Raw genomic sequence first — 16,039 nt, 5'->3', positions numbered from 1 at the left:
AAAAGTTTCCTGCCTCAGTGGGAAGCTGGGCTAGTGTTTGGTATGGTTCCATAGCACTGTTATTCCCCTACCTTTCCAGGATTCCCCATTAATTTGGGGCAAATGAAGCCTGAAATAGATATTAAGAAAAACAAAGGGTATTTTTTTTTCAAATTTTAAATTTTTCTATATATGATACTAATATACATTAAGATTTTTTTATTCTAAAGCCTTGGCATATTTTATTTTGTGTGTATGTGTTTAAAACACGGGTTACTCTATGCATGATTTATCTCCATTTCAAGCAGTTTTGTTTGAGGCATTTTTATTTCTATAACACATTTACCTTTGCCCTTAGAAGAAGTTTGAGGAAATGGCAGAGAGCAGGTTTTACTTGGGAACTCTTTGGTAAGAAAATAGCAATATATGGAGTGTCCCAAAAACACTTAGAATAATTATAAAGGCAGTGTTTATTAAAATACATTTCATTTCCAAAACTGAGCTGTTAAAGTATGTATACATTTTTTGGGACATCCTGTACATGAAGATTCCCAGACTTTATCTATTCCCTTTAGCCATAGTTGTAATGAAAGACTGCCAATATTTTAATAGAACTTCAGAGGCTACTGAATCAGATTATCACCAGATGATTGCATGAAGAGAAGATCGTTGTTTTTCACACAACAGCAGAGAAATCCACCAACTCTCATGGCTGTTCCCCAGTTAGCCAACTCGTCCCAGTGAGCCTCGTGCATTGCAGGTTGGTGGGAACTCCTGGGGGCCCTGCAGTGCTTCCAGTCCTTTCCTCACAAGCCACCTTGCTGGTGTGAGTTTCTGTGTCATGAAGCTCCAACAGTTGTTTGGCCAGGCTCTGCACGCAGCCTGGGGCCTGGGCGGTGGGGGTGGGGGACTTAGCACAAACATCCTCTCCAGCTAAGGCAGTCGGTCTGCAGTCACAGCTTCCTGGTGCTCTGCAAACTCTGCCCTTTGTCTACGGTGGGCAGCCACATGAGTCTTCCTAGAGACAACTTCGGTGAGTGGCTTCATTCTTCCTCTCCCAAATCCTCAGAACTCAGTGAATGGACTGGAAACTGCACACCATTTTTCATATGAGCCAGCTATTTTACAGGAGCTTCAGGGTGACTCGGAAATGGCTGTGATTTCTGTAGCCCTCAGTGTCTCCTTTAGCATAGGTGCCAAGTAAGCGAAATATTCCTTTGGATTCTTCCCGTCTTCTTTTCTAATCTCGCCCCTGTGGCCTCTGATGTCCGCAGGCGTGACTGGACTGAGTCCCTATTCAGATATGTTGTTTCCCATGCTCAGAATTTCCTGTGCTCCAAAATCACCGCCCTCCTCCTTCCCACAGTCATTATTACTAAAGTCTCTCTCTCTTGTTCTTTTTCTCTCTCTCTCTCTTCCTTCTCATCAGGCTTTGCATTCCATTTACTGGGCTCTTTTACATCAGTCATCTGACTGATGACTAGCATGTTCCATAATTGACTCCTTTTCCCTGCCTGTGATGACTCAGCAAGGCAGGAGGGAGCAGCATGGAGTGCACAATGGGATCGCCGTGGTCCCCTATGAAAAGGGAGGAGACATGGTCCAATACATGGGAAAGTCAGCTCTTCATGCAGCAGGGTTTCCCACTTAGTTCACTGGTCTAGCCTTAGTTCACTGGTACCTGGAATGAGACTTGGCTCATGCAGTGAATGAATGATTTGCTTGTTCTTTCTTCCCTGCCAGATAGTCAGGCCTCCCTATACCCCATTTTCACTCAACTCTCGGGGATATTCTTCTCATCCCAGAACCTGGAGTGCTGCTGGGGATCTGGGTTCTACAAGTGTTTTGTGCTAGTGCAACCGAGTGGTTAATAGTGCCCTCCTCACAGTTTTATTTGGATGATGCATATGTTAATATGTCTAAAGTGCTGCATAGTGAGACTCCAGTCATGGTTATCTTTTAAAATTATTGTTATTATTAATTTAGTGCCTATTTTTTAAATTAAGACTTCATATTTTTAGAGCAGTTTAAGGTTCACAGCAACATTGAGGAAAAGGTACAGAGATTTCCTGCATAGTCCCTGCCCCTAAACATGCATAGCCTCCCCCTTTATCAACATCCACCACCAGAGGGGTACATTTGTTACAACTGCTGAACCTACACTGTCACTTCATAATCACCCATCAATCATGTGTGGTGTTGTTAACTATTATTTTTACAAGTTTGTTGATAACAAAATTTCACTTCAGAATTATTGCTTACATATTTTTGATACCAAAATAGAAAAAGCACAGTTTTATTCTGATTGTTATGGAAAATGAGAAAAGGGAACTTTTAGTTACCTATTGCATCATAACAAATCTCAAATTATAGTGACTTTAAATAACAATAATCATTTATTATCTCTCACAGTTTTTGTGGGTTAAATTGTGGCTTGCTTGGTTGGTTCTGGCTCAGGGTCCCACAGGAATGGAAGTTAGGAACTGCTGAGTGTTTAGCTGGGGCTGTTGGCCAGAACATCCATCTACTGTGGCCTCTCCTTGGGGCCTGGACTTCCTGATAACATGGTGGCTGAGTTCCAAGAGCAGCATTAAGACAGAAAACGAGGAAGGGAAAGAGAGAGAAGCAGGATATGAATTGCTTGTTATGATTTAACCTCGCAAGTCATGCTGCACCATTTCTACCACATCTTATTGGTCAAAGAATTTATCAAGATCCCTTTAAGTTCAAGAGAAGGAAACAAAGAGCCCTCATCTTGATGGAGGAATGCTAACATTTCATCATAAGAAAAGCATGTGGACCAGGATATAAATACATGTCGATGCGACAACTTTTAGACAATACAATCTGCCATCAGATATGGCTCCTGTTGCAGCATGCAGGCATGCACACATGGACCCACACACAAATGGACCCACAAGTCCTGACCATGGTGGGGTTGGGCCTAAGTAAGACACATCATTTTAAATTTCAATTAGCAAAGCATCATGGGGGCTCTTCTGAAATGTTGGCCTATGGGGATGAGAACTATAAGTGCAACCACTGACAAAGCATTCTTTGAATTATCGTCTGACACCCATTTGAAGAGTGTTTAAAGAAAAAGGAGTCCAGAGTTAAAATTGAAAGTGCAAATTGCAAATGCTTCCCTTCCAGAGTGATAGGGCTATAAATACTTGGGGCTAAACAACAAATGGAAATGCTCCAGAATCAATGAGAGGTGTTAGCACCAGGGAAACCCAGCATCTTAAATCCTTATGCTAACAATTAAGTCGGACACTTTTGACACTTGATCTGAAACACTTCTGGCAATACTTTATTCTTTAAGGCATGATTCAGAAACCCACAGCAGGTGACGAGCAGATTCAGGCGATCATCAGTTCAGCTTTCTCAGCACTCTCCCCAAACATAATTCAATATATTTTATTCAAGCCAGCTTCATGTTTTTTTGAGAAAAGGCAATTGGTGAAAATGAGTGGGTTTCCAGAAATGCATACCATGGCCTCAAGAAGTCAAGGAATTGACCTGCTCGGTAATGGCTGAATATCAACACAATCAGAAAGAAAAGGTGATTTATTTATAAGACCCCAAGGACTTTCAGTACAATTCACCTGACTCATGAGAAATCTCCATCTGGGAGAGCATGAAGGCTTAGAGGTTGCTCACCTCACCATATGTTGTGCTTATTCAATTAGAGGAAAATAATATTTTTCCTGTGAATATTGTAACTGGGCTGTTTTTATAATATACTAGTAGCTAAGCTGCTAAACAAATAACCTGCCGAAAGAGCAGTTCTAGCCTGAGACTCTTAGAGCATTGCTCCGCCATAACTGGATTGTGTAATGGGTTGCTGGGGGTAGTGACACCAGGAGGGGACACGCTCACAGCTTCTAAGAGGCAGTGCTGACAATCCCTGGCAGAGCCTTGTGTGGTAGCCTGAGACTTCAGGCTGTGGGGTTAGAGAGCAGTATTCTAAGTCCTAACTCATCTACTAGCTGTGCCGTTTTGGTGATTTGCCAGACCTCTCTGAGCCTCAGTTAAAACATCAATAAAATGAGGGTGATGGTACCTACCACATGGATCAGGACCACGCAGTGCCAGCCCAGAGTCAGTGGCAACAGTTAGTGCTATAGGTAGTCTCTGGTTCTCTTCATCTCTCCATCTATAGTTACGTAGAGGGAGTCCAAAGATTTGCAGTGAGGGATACTGACAAATACAGAAGTCCTGCAAAGGAACCCTGTCAGGCATCAAAGGGTGTGGCCCATGGACATACAGATAGATGTGTAAACACTACCAGGCACCCAAGTAAACCTACCTACCAGAACACCTGTCAGGTGACCGCCTTTGTTCCAATTTGTAAAGGATTGGCACCCAGGCTTGTCTCTGCAATTTGAACAGATCTGGAGCATGACTCGGGGTCCTTGACTTCCACAGTCCATTATGCTCAGTGTTAGACAGGGGCCTGCATGTGCTCTGAGACTCAGCAGTGCACTTGTCAGCAGACTTGATCAGATCCTGGAGGGCCCAGGAGGAGGGATAAAAAGAGGGAAGTTCTAGCTGGTTCCTTACACGCTATAGAGTGAGGGGAAGGGAAAGGCAAGTCCTAGACCCATGCCCACTATTCTCCACACTCTCCTCTTGGCCACTAATTATAGCTCTGCCTTGTTGGGGGGCGGGGGGGGGGAAGGTTGCAGTGGGAAGAGCACACCAGGAGCTCTTTCCATGTCCAGAGCAATCGTCCGGGAGACAGGAGAAAAGTTACCTTCATCTTCGTGCTTTATGCAGCCTTCAGAATGAAAGCTGGAAATCTGCCAGTTTCAGCTCTTAGAGCAAAGGTCACATTTGTTGCTTATATAACTTCCAAAATTTCTGGTTGTCTCTTTGTTTTTGATGACCATTGCTTCCTATTTTTATGATGGCTCAAAAGATTTTCTGTTTTGTTTTGCTTTCAAATTATACATAATTTTAGTTGATTTCCCAGGAAAATGGACAAACTAGAAGTCTATACTAATGATGCCAAGGACTCAGACATCATGAAGGAGGCACAGTCCCTGAGGCAGACTCCAGCTGTTACTGACTCATGAAGCACCGGCTATTTGTTCCATGGCTGTCCCATGCCAGTGCCATGCCCTTGTGTTACTGAGCTCCTTGTTAGCATTCTTACTAAAGACTTGAAAAGAATGAGACTATTTTCGTACTTCTTTCCTTAGATAGGGAACAAGGAATTTTCATGAAGGGAAGCGCCTGGCAAAAGACTGAGCAACCAACTTTCTAATTAGATAATCTTTGAATGACTCAAAACAGACCATGAAATAAAGCAATGGAATGAGAACCAAGGTGAAACAGAGCTTAGGAATGTTGCCTCCTCTTCTAGTCCTCTCGAACAATGTTTCCTCTGGGCCACCCAACGTTTCCATGTGGTAAGCATTACGGTCACACATATCTGTAAGATCACATTGCACCACCCTGGGTTCTTTGTTCCTTTAATTTATCTTTATTTGACAGTGTTACAGATGTCCTGTTTTTATTTTTTTATTTTACAGCCTCATGGCTAAACTTTCTAACAGAGAACTTCTGAACACTTAATGCTTTTACTGTATCTCATGAGCCTTTAATCGAGATGGCCTTCTTTATTTCCCAGCAATGCATTGTGCTACAACAATCTCTTATATCAACCAGAACTTATTGAGCATAGTGATCAAGAACGCAGACTTGGATCCCAAATCTGTGTTGCTATCCATACTTTATCATTTAAGAACTAGGTGGCTTTAGGTAACAGGCAAAACATTTTTTATGTGTTAAAGTGGAATAACTGATCAGGCTTTGAGGTGGGAAAATAAGGTAATACAAAAAAATGTTTTGCTCATGAGCAAATAAAAACAGATGTTTAATAAATAATGTTTCTATTATGAATCACTTTTCTTTTTATGATCTACACTAATAAAAGAGAAAGATGCAAATTGCCCGTACCTTTGTGATTCCCACCAGCCAATCAGGAGTGCATATGCAAATTAACCCAAACACCATGGTGGGTTGATTTGCATATGAAAGCACCATGTGGCCAGGTGTGGGACAGGACTCTTGCGTCGTCACCATGAGATGACACAGGTGTTCCACACTTCCCTACCTACTCCAGGCCTCTGGGCAGTGTGGGAAGGTGAAAAGGTAGTTCCGGACTGGAGCAAAGGCAGTGCTGTTTGCTAATGCTTTTACCTTGACTATTCTTCTTCAGCCTTGAATGCAGGGGGGCGGGGGGTATTTCCCACAGAATTTAGAGTCATATTTGGGAACTGGGCAATACCAGCTCCAGAGGGAGAGGGATTTCATCTGTTTCATTCTTCTTTGCAAGTCTGATCCTGCTATAGCAGGAGGCAGAGGGAAGATACTAAAGAAATATATCTATTACATTAATGACTAAATGAACCAGTTATAGTGGGTCAAAAATATGAATGAATGGACTATGACATTAGACATAAAATAATAGAAAATCAGAGATAGTGGTTTGACTATCGGTGACCATTCTAAAATAATCACCCTTTTTGTGAATTTTACACAACAGAATGTTTAGTCTACCACTTTTAATAGTTTAAAAGTTTAAAGTATTGAATATATACAGTGTTAGAATAAAGAAAATATTTCCTCTAGTAAATTAATATTCATATACTTCTCAATTGAATTATGCTTGGCAATATTCTTTGTTGAGAAAATTCCAAGTGTGTAGTTTTTATTTTAATCTATATAATAGAAATATATATGATTGTGAACAGAAGATTCTTAATATTCTGATAATATCAGTTGTTAATTCTAATATGAGATAGCAAAGAAATATTTTACCATTTGATTTCTATTATACTCATTTTATTTTCTATCTTGTAGAAGTGAGTTTTCCAGGACCAAAAATTATTTTTTTTTACTATGAACCAGATTCATATTATTTATATTAGTAAAATTCTTTAATCACAAAATTTGTGATTAAATGATGTTGATGTTTTTAAAGCTGGTGGGAAAGCATCATGGCGTGAGTCAGTTTTCGTTATGCAGACAATTGTTCCGTGGGGAGTCATCTTAGATAAGCAAAAAAATAGCCATCAAATGACATAATAGACCAGAGATGCACCTCATTTCCTCTCCTGCGGGGAACCACCAAATAAATAATCCTTAATACAATGGAAAATAGCATTTTTCTTCAAATCACAAGAGCAGTAAATTCTTGAGGCTTAAAAATTAGAATGCATACTGGAAATTTTTGATTTAGTTTCAATGCTCCATCTGTGAAGTACTGGAAAATTTAAGGTGTGTCCTAGAGAGCTTTTAAATATTGTGTAAATGGCAGTGGAAAGAGCTCTTGTTTGTTGAGCTTGTGCTGTGAGTCAGTGTAGCCTGGCACTTCCCACAGTTCTGCTTTTCCATCTACTCCTCCCGAGTCTCATGGGGCTGCCACACAATTTATTATAAGGGCCTAAGGACAGGGACCCAGTTTTATTGCACTTTGTCCCCTACACATAGCTTAGCACATACTTGGTAAAAATACTTGTAACTCTAGAATCTTAGTTCTAAACTGAAACAAAATACTCGACTGCAGATTTCCTTCAAGTTCAATTAACAGAGAGAAGGAATAAGACTGTCTAGCTGATCCATTGAAGCTTGCTTTGCAGTAGAAATTGAAATAAATGACTATGAACAACTTTTATAAAATAGCTTCTTTTTAACTTCTTCTAAAAGATAAAATAAGTCCATGAGAATAATAGAGGGAAACTTGTTGTTCAGCTAATTGTTGTAGGTCTCCAAATAAGACTGCCTAACATTTATTGATTACTGATTTAACAAACATGTTTTAAGTGCTTTATAAGAATTAACTCATTTAATCTCAGGAGGAACTCAGGAGAATGGTCCTGTTTATTAATTATATTTTGCAGACCAGGGAGCTAAAGCATAGAGAGGTGCCTTGGCTTGCTCACAGTTAGGAAGAGGTTGAGCTTGGATTTGATCCCCCACAGTCTGGCTTCCAGCTCCTTGCTGAGCTCTCCCAACATTGTACTGGCTTTTTGTGTGACCACTAAATGCTAAAGTATTTATCTTCCACCACTGAAGATGAATATCTGAGCTGCTTTTAGTGTAGTCCTACCTTTTAGAACTCCAGTAGCCATCTACACTAATAAAAGAGAAACATTCAAATTGACCATCACTCCTCTATGCCCACCAACCAATCAGGAGGGAATATGCAAATTAGAAGGACAAAGCTGGTGGCCGCCCAGCTGCTCCAGGCACTGGGTGGCTGGACAGAGCAGGATGCTTGCTATGAGAGGAAGGGTGGGGGGCTAAGAAATCTACAGGAGCAGCACTCTGGCCATAGCAAAGACGAAGACTGCAGACCCCTGAGTCTGCAGTGAAGATGAAGATGGCAGACTCCAGCTGGAGCAAAGGCCTGGGTCCTGGGTACCAGTGGAAAATGGGTGCTGGAAGCCAAGGGAAGGAAGGCCTATTGCATGAATCTCTTCACGCAAAAGACCTCTAGCTTGGAATATAAATGCTGCTTACCTCTTTAATGCTAAGTCAGCATTGTAAACTCCCCTTCACTCCAAGTACTGAATATCTATGTTATTTTACTCTGTTCTCTAAAAAAAATGTGACTGGCCTTTTAAAGTATGCACACAATGTGGGTTTCCATAAAGAAATGGCAGACACATTGGCTCAGTAGTTCCAGATTTCCCTTATGTCTTTTCCTGTTGAATTTGTGCCCTCCAGTCATTATATGTTTTCTACCAGTCAGTGGTTTGGTGTTGTCTTCCCCCCGACTCCCCTCACCCCCGCACTGAGATTTCTTGCCTAGCACTCCTACCTACTAAATCAAATTTGCTTTTGACAGATAATGTGTATAATTTTGGGGTATGTAGGAATCTAAAAAATGTTTTTGTATCTGTAGTGACTTGGTGTAAACACTGGACATTGATGGGCTAGAAAACTATGTTCCCAGCACCGCAGCAATTGTGGTGCAGCTCACATCATGAGTAAGTCAGAGGCTGCCTGAATGTTGTGTTTGACTCTCACACAGATTGCTGTCAACTCATTTGGAAATAATTATAGCAACCTGCGGATTTGAAGTGTATTCTGTTCAGTGGGTGGCAGATCTGTTTCTAAGCATATTTCTTTATCGAGCAGATTCCTAGCAGGGTTCATATTTCTTAACAACTCTTTGTAGTAAACATCATCCCACAATGGTCATATTTGCATGTCTGTAGTAAATGTTGTTTTGTGTATGTAAGTAAACACAACATGACATATCTATTTTTATTTATAATGGGTCATCTGAGATTCACTTATCTTGACAATATCATTGAGGCAGACTAATACATAATCAAAACACTAAATAATGATTTCATTAATTTGGGGGAAATGCCTAGTTACTTGATTCATTCATAAGGTAGTTTATATAATATTCATATAGTATTTTTAATTATCTGAATAATTGCAATTTCCCATGATACAAATCCAGGTCTAGAAAAAAAGGTGTGAGTTTCAGAGACATACATGCTATGTTCCCAATGATTGATAATCCAGACATATCAAATTAACAACATAATAAGTCACCTTATCCTTTAGGTCCGAAAATGCTTAACTTCACTGTTTCTTTCTGATTACTTTTCTCCGGGGGGTAGAGGGGAAAAGAAATTAAACATACAATCAATTCTTTGGTGGTTTTTTAAAAGGCTTTGAACACTAAAAGTCTAGGCCAATCATGTGTGTTTTGTTTGTTTTTTTTACTAATAATCTTTATGTGTATTCTCTGTGCTGTGAGAACTACAGAAATGTGACACAGAGCAAAAAGCCCTATAGGGCTTCTGGTTCCATCAGACCTGTGGGATTTCAATAGGAACCAGGAACCGTTCTTAATATTTTGTGAATGTGTTTCACGTTTTGTTTTTTCAGAAGGTATGTTTTTTATTTCCTATCTGATTTTACTCAGAATATAGAAGTAAAATTCTGAAAATGAGAAGGGTCCATAACATGTATCCCAGGCCTCTCTTCTAAATTCCAGATGCACAAATACAGCTGCTGTGTGATGGGACCTCTCAGGTAACTCTCAGGGAGATCAGAACCCACAAGCCAAAAAGAGCTCTCGATTCCTCTTCAACCCTCACTGAAGCCTGTTCCCACTCTGGGCCTCCCCAGCTGAGAAAAGGACACAGATGTCTACACAGCTGCCAAGTCACAACCACAGGTAAGCATTTTTATCAAGGTATAGTCTGTAGAGAGTGAATAATATACAATGTAGGTACCTCGAGCATACAGTTTAGAAAATTTTACTTGTGAATGCACTTGGTGATCATTTTTAAGAGGACAGAAATTTCCTTTGGGACCCTCTGGGACTCATCAATTCCTCCCTTTTTATATCTAAACTTTGTTGAGACCTGACTATTCTCCCTCCATTATTTATCTTGAGCCTTTCCATTTCCCTCCATCTCCACTGTTCTTACCATGATCATCAGTCACCTGGATGACTTCAGTAACTTGTCTCCACATTTCTACTTTAGCCATTTGTTTTCTCTACTGATTAATCTTTCAAAAACTGCAATCCTGATCATTGCACTCCCTTTCTTTATTCACTTCCTTTTACACTTACAATAAAATGGAAACTCATTACTGAGGCACCGAATCCCCTTAAACAGTGTTCCACTGCAACCTTTCAAGGTCAGATTCACTAGGATGATTCCAATCATCCTTGACCACCCTGCCCCAGTTCCTGAAAAATGCCCTTAGAACCTTTTGGGCACGCCGTTCCTTTGGTATGAATGTTTTTCCTTTTCCTATCCTTTCTCTCACCTCTCTTCCCTCCAACACTCACACCCATATCTATACCTTCTCTTCAGATGGCGAGTTCTTTTTCACAATTCTTTCTCAGATTAAATATCACCTGGCTGGCCACAAAGCCTTTTCCTGCCCCCCATCTGAAGGACAGCTCCCCAGTGACTCTCAGAGAATCATGGCTATTTCCTTCACAGCAGTTTAATTTATATTTTTCAGAGTTGCTTCTAGTTGTGTTATTCCTAACTTCCCTGCTAACTGAAGCTCCATTAAGGAAGAACCTCCCACCCCCAACAGCTAGTACCACCTCTGGCATAGATAAGTGCTTGGTTTATAATTGTGGAATGAAGAGCAAGTGAAGGAATCTGTACTAGTCGTGACTGAGAACCATGCAAAAGGGGAGAAGTAAAAGGAAACAGAGGGACCGCCCCTCTGAAGAGAAGTTAAACCCAAGAATCCCGCACCCCCACTGAAATGCATTTCAGAAATGGATCCTGGAAGACTGTTGTTTTCCTAGGACCTTGGTCGGCAAACTGCGGCTCGCGAGCCACAAGTGGCTTTTTGGCCCCTTGAGTGTGGCTCTTCCACAAAATACCACAGCTGGGCTAGTCTATTTTGAAGAAATGGTGTTAGAAGAAGTTAAAGTTTAAAAAATTTGGCTGTCAAAAGAAATTTCAATCGTTGTACTGTTGATATTTGGCTCTGAAGAATTCAGCCAGCATAAGCCAGTTTCTCTCTTGGTTGACTCCTATGTCCTTTGTGCCCACAGCCCATCTCACTCCATTGGGTCTGGCACCAACTGGGGGAAGAATTTTGCAGATATTTCACTGGTTTGTTCTGTAATCCCTGTACAACCAGTGGATTAGCAGAATCCTGGAACACAGTGGCAGGCTGAAGTTGAGAGATAGGCTGGGGTGCAGAGGCTTAAAAGAGAGATGGAAATTTTTTTGAGAAGAATATGAGATTGAATTTTATGGGTAAGTGGTTTTGAATTTTCATTTCTGTCTTCTCCTTTTGCATTGCAATTCACGTTTGACCGTCCCAAGCTGTAATAATAAATAATAATAATAAAATGTAAAGTCTGTAAACTGACGTTTGTTGTGCTTTGGAAAATTCAAAGAAGATACCGAGTCAATATTTAGTGCCTCGCCACGTTAGGCAGCATGGCAGTAGCCTGGAGTAGAATTGTTGTGGAGACAGAGGTAACCAGCCAAGAAGTGGAGAGCAGCAAATCAGAGCAAGAGCTGATGACTCCCTACAGGATGGATTTGTCCATCATGTCACCATTCCGTGGGAGTTGCAGAAATACAAGGGGGAGAAAGCTGACATTTCATGGCTGAACAGGACGGGCCACATTCCACGTCAGTTGGTATTAAATAGATGAGTGATCCCTGACGCCTAGAGAACGTGGGAACACTTGAGTTACACTCCTGGGGCCACATGACTTAAATTCCCTCATAGAGCCATTCTTACCTCAAAGTACACCTTAGTTCAGAAAAAATCCACTGTATTTTGGGCTAAAATTTTCTTGTTTAAAAGAGAAGAAGAAGAAAAGAGGAAGAAAAAAAAAAAAAAAAACCTGGCTGAATTAGCTTGACCATCATCAATCAGGTACATTTTGGACTAAATTAGCTCAATTTTTTCCCCTTCAGAATGCCTCTTGTGATCGGTCACTCTAGGAAATGAGAACCTGAATGCACATGCAGGGGGAAGTGTAGGGAGAGGTGTTTAGGAGCCTGTGCTTTGTCAGAGTGTGCAAGGGTGACAGGGCTGGGGATCCAGAGAGCTTCAAAAAGGGACAGAATGTTTAGGGTGCGGAGCAGCGCAAAAAGATTAGGGAATGAGCAATGAGACACTGCCAAAAACGAATTCTGCTGACTCGGTAATTTTGCTTTTTGTTCCATTTAATCATCTTTAATTGAGTCAGGGGTGTAATTGAATACAGTTGTTAAAATAGACCAAATAAAATCAGCCCTTGACATTTGAAGGCTTCCGAGGAGTGGGAGAGCAGATTATTAACATGTGCCCTGACTCCCCACCCCTATGCTCTGTAAGTTTGGCTTGAGTTCTTGATAATGTGGACAGGGCTGTTTTGCTGGTGTTGTGGAATAATTAACCCAAATCCTTTGTTTATTTCATGAAATATTATGCCTTGATCTAAGGGAAATACTTAAACTCTTTCTTTCTAAATAGAGATGCCAATGTGTGCTGTTCTTGATTGGAACATGAGCGCAGGGAAAACAGGATGTAACTCTATAGCCATGGTTTAGAACAGTGGCCAACAACATTCACTGGGGCCTCACTATGTGCCGGGCCCTGGGTAAGAACTCTACCTGCATATTTTATGTCGTCCTCACTACAATCCTTTGAGGTAAGTACCTTAGCTACCCTATGCCACAGATGAAGAAAGAGATGCTTTCTTCTCTACAAGTGTATATAATTGTATACAAATCCCACAAATTATATGGGGGATTATAATTATAATTAAACAATTATATAGGGGGTAGGGTTTGGAATATAAATGCTGCTTACCTCTTTAATGCTAAGTCAGCATTGCAAGCTCCCTTCACTCCAAGCACTGAGTATCTATGTTATTTTACTCTGTTCTATAAAAAAAAATGTGACTGGCCTTTTAAAGTATGCACACAATGTGGATGTTATATTATTATATAATAAAAGGCCAATCACATTATATAAATAATTAAGTAATTTAATTATAATTAAAATTATATAGGGGGTAGGGTGGTCAATTATCCTAGACCACCCTACCCCAGTTCCTGTAAAATGCCTTTAGGACCTTTTGGGCATGCTGTTCCTTTGGTATGAATCTTTTTTCCTTTTCCCCTTCTTTCTCTCTCATCTCTTCCCTCCAACACTCACACCCATATCTATACCTTCTCTTCAGATGGCGAGTTCTTTTTCACAATTCTTTCTCATTAAATATCACCTGGCTGGCCATAAAGCCTTTTCCTGTCCCCCATCTGAAGGACAGCTCCCCAGTGATTCTCAGAGAATCATCTCATAGCTTCCCTCTCAAGTCCTCACTACCAGTGAGAATTCTGTCCAGAAATTGAGTAGGTTCATATGAGTTTGAAGCCCATGAGCTGCAGTGAATTAGTAATAGTAGCCCTCAATTCTTTTATTTACATGGGTACCTAGCAAATTCTTTGAGAGAACAAGAGGGCCTTCTGTGTTGAAAACCTTAATCAAGTGGATTGTAGCTCATTCACAGTAAAAAAAAAAAAAAAAAAAAAAGAAAAGAAAAAGAAAAAGAAAAAAATCTGAATCCTAATTTTGATACCTGATTGTAACAAGTGGTGTATCAGTGACCTACACCTGGAGTCAGTACCCTTGGTACTGCCCTGCTCCTGCTCTGAGTCCTCAGACAAACTGTTTAAACTCCCTGGGCGTAATTCTCCACCTCATCTGAGATATAAAGTAATTATGTAGTTTTATAAATATTAAAGCTTTTCCAGCTCTAAAATTCCAAGAGTCTACAAGTCATATGAGAATATGAATTCCCCCCCAATAGCACCTGGAATTAATTTGTGACATGTACTGTGGCAAACTCTGACATCAATTGGCCAATAATGTAGCCCAAGACCAGCGTAAGTCTTGTAAATGGACTCATAAAGTGGCCTTGTAAGTAGACTTGTAAATGGACTTGGCAGCAGAGAAGAACTTGCAAAAAGGTGAACAAGCAAACATTTTCTATCAGCACTTAATCCTCTGATACCTTTCTTTCACAGACTGTCTCAAGGTGCAAGCCTCCAGGGTTTGTAGGTGGAGCCCACATCCTGTCTGGCCACAGTTCTCCCAGGGATCAGCCCTCTGTGAACGATCCCCACAGCTAAGGAAGTTTGCCAAGAAGTGTGAAGTGCAATTTGTATGTGTGCTTGCTTGTTAGTTTTTTATGAATTCTGAAATATGGGGCCTGATTCTCTCAGAAGTAGGGTTGCTGGATAAAGTATAGGCTGTCAAGTTAAATTTGAATTTTAAATTGAATGTCCCCAAAATTACATGAAGCATACTTATACTAAGAGATTATTCTTTATTTATCTAAAATTCAGATTGAAGTGGGTGTCCTGGGTTTTTGTTTTCTAAATATGGCAACCCTACTCAGGGAAGAAAAAATATTTTATTTAGATTTTTGGGTTGGATGTAGGCCAAAGGTATTGCAAACTGGAACACCAACAATTTGGACTTGCATGGATTACTTTATCCATTTCAATATTTGGGTGTGAAGCATCTGCTCTGCTATCAATGTGTTTTCAGTGAGTGTATTTGTATTTAAATTTCTCAGGTTATAAGTCTTTCTTTCTTAAAGGAAAAGGAAAAAAATAACAAAACAAACAAACAAAAAACAACAACAAAGCACAAGACCCATGAAACTCGGTCATAAAATAAAAGAGATTCTAACCATTGATATGAGAACTTCTGAAGGAGGCAGCATATTTTGGCCCACATCTGTGACTATGCTCTTTGAACTAATTAGGAAATAGTGTTTGCTGGAAGGCTTTAATAAAAAAAATATGTTTCCCCTGAAGGGTGATTTGTCTAATTGGTGGTAGAAATGCTTTTCCTGTGCTTCAGAAAGCATTTCTTCATTTGAAATCGTACAGCTTCCTCACCCTTCCCCCACACTGAAAGGTGAGGTTACACTGAGTTCATTGGACTCTGATCAGAATCCTGTGATTGAGCTGGACAAGGTTCTAAACCTGAATTGAACTTGAATCAAGGCCTCTCACCTTTCTGGGCTATAGTTGCCACCTCTGGGCAATGTATTGGAAAAGATCATGTCTAGGTTCAATGTATTGGAAGAGATCATGTCTACCATCTCCTGAGCCAGTGCAGGGATGGTTCTGGAAAGTAGGAAGAGGATAAATCAGGTAAGTAAAATCCAGTTTTATTTATGATTTCATTTTTTAAAATATATTTTATTGATTTTATACAGAGAGGAAGGGAGAGAGATAGAGAGCTTGAAACATCGATGAGAGAGAGTCATCGATCAGCTGCCTCTTGATATGCCCGCAACCAAGGTACATGCCCTTGACCGGAATCGAACCCGGGCCCCTTCAGTCCCCAAGCCGACGCTCTATCCATTGAGCCAAACCGGTCCCGGCTTATTTATGACTTCATTTTAAGGTTTTCCTTTCCCAGGCCCTTTGACTGTGGTGAATTTAGATGGCCCAACAAAATATGTTTCCTCATTCAAAGAATTTACGTTTTGCTCTGAAGACATAAAATTTAGCTGTAATAT

General features: G+C 40.4%; 1 long non-coding RNA gene across 2 annotated transcripts; it reads left to right on the top strand.

The window, feature by feature from the left end:
- Positions 1-939: 939 nt before the first annotated feature.
- LOC311626860 lies at positions 940-14,666 on the top strand. Of its 2 annotated transcripts, XR_014795791.1 has the most exons (5): positions 940-1,012; positions 5,187-5,396; positions 10,013-10,195; positions 12,973-13,150; positions 14,529-14,666. It is a non-coding gene; the product is annotated as an uncharacterized lncRNA (long non-coding RNA). The 2 variants fall into 2 exon arrangements; XR_014795792.1 differs by lacking the exons at positions 12,973-13,150; positions 14,529-14,666 and adding an exon at positions 10,999-11,061.
- The last annotated feature ends 1,373 nt before the right edge of the window (positions 14,667-16,039 follow it).

The sequence above is a fragment of the Pipistrellus hanaki genome (assembly GCF_964339955.1).
Source record: "Pipistrellus hanaki genome assembly, chromosome: 8".
NCBI classification, from domain to species: Eukaryota; Metazoa; Chordata; class Mammalia; order Chiroptera; family Vespertilionidae; genus Pipistrellus; species Pipistrellus hanaki.
This window is presented reverse-complemented; position numbering and strand designations above follow the sequence as displayed.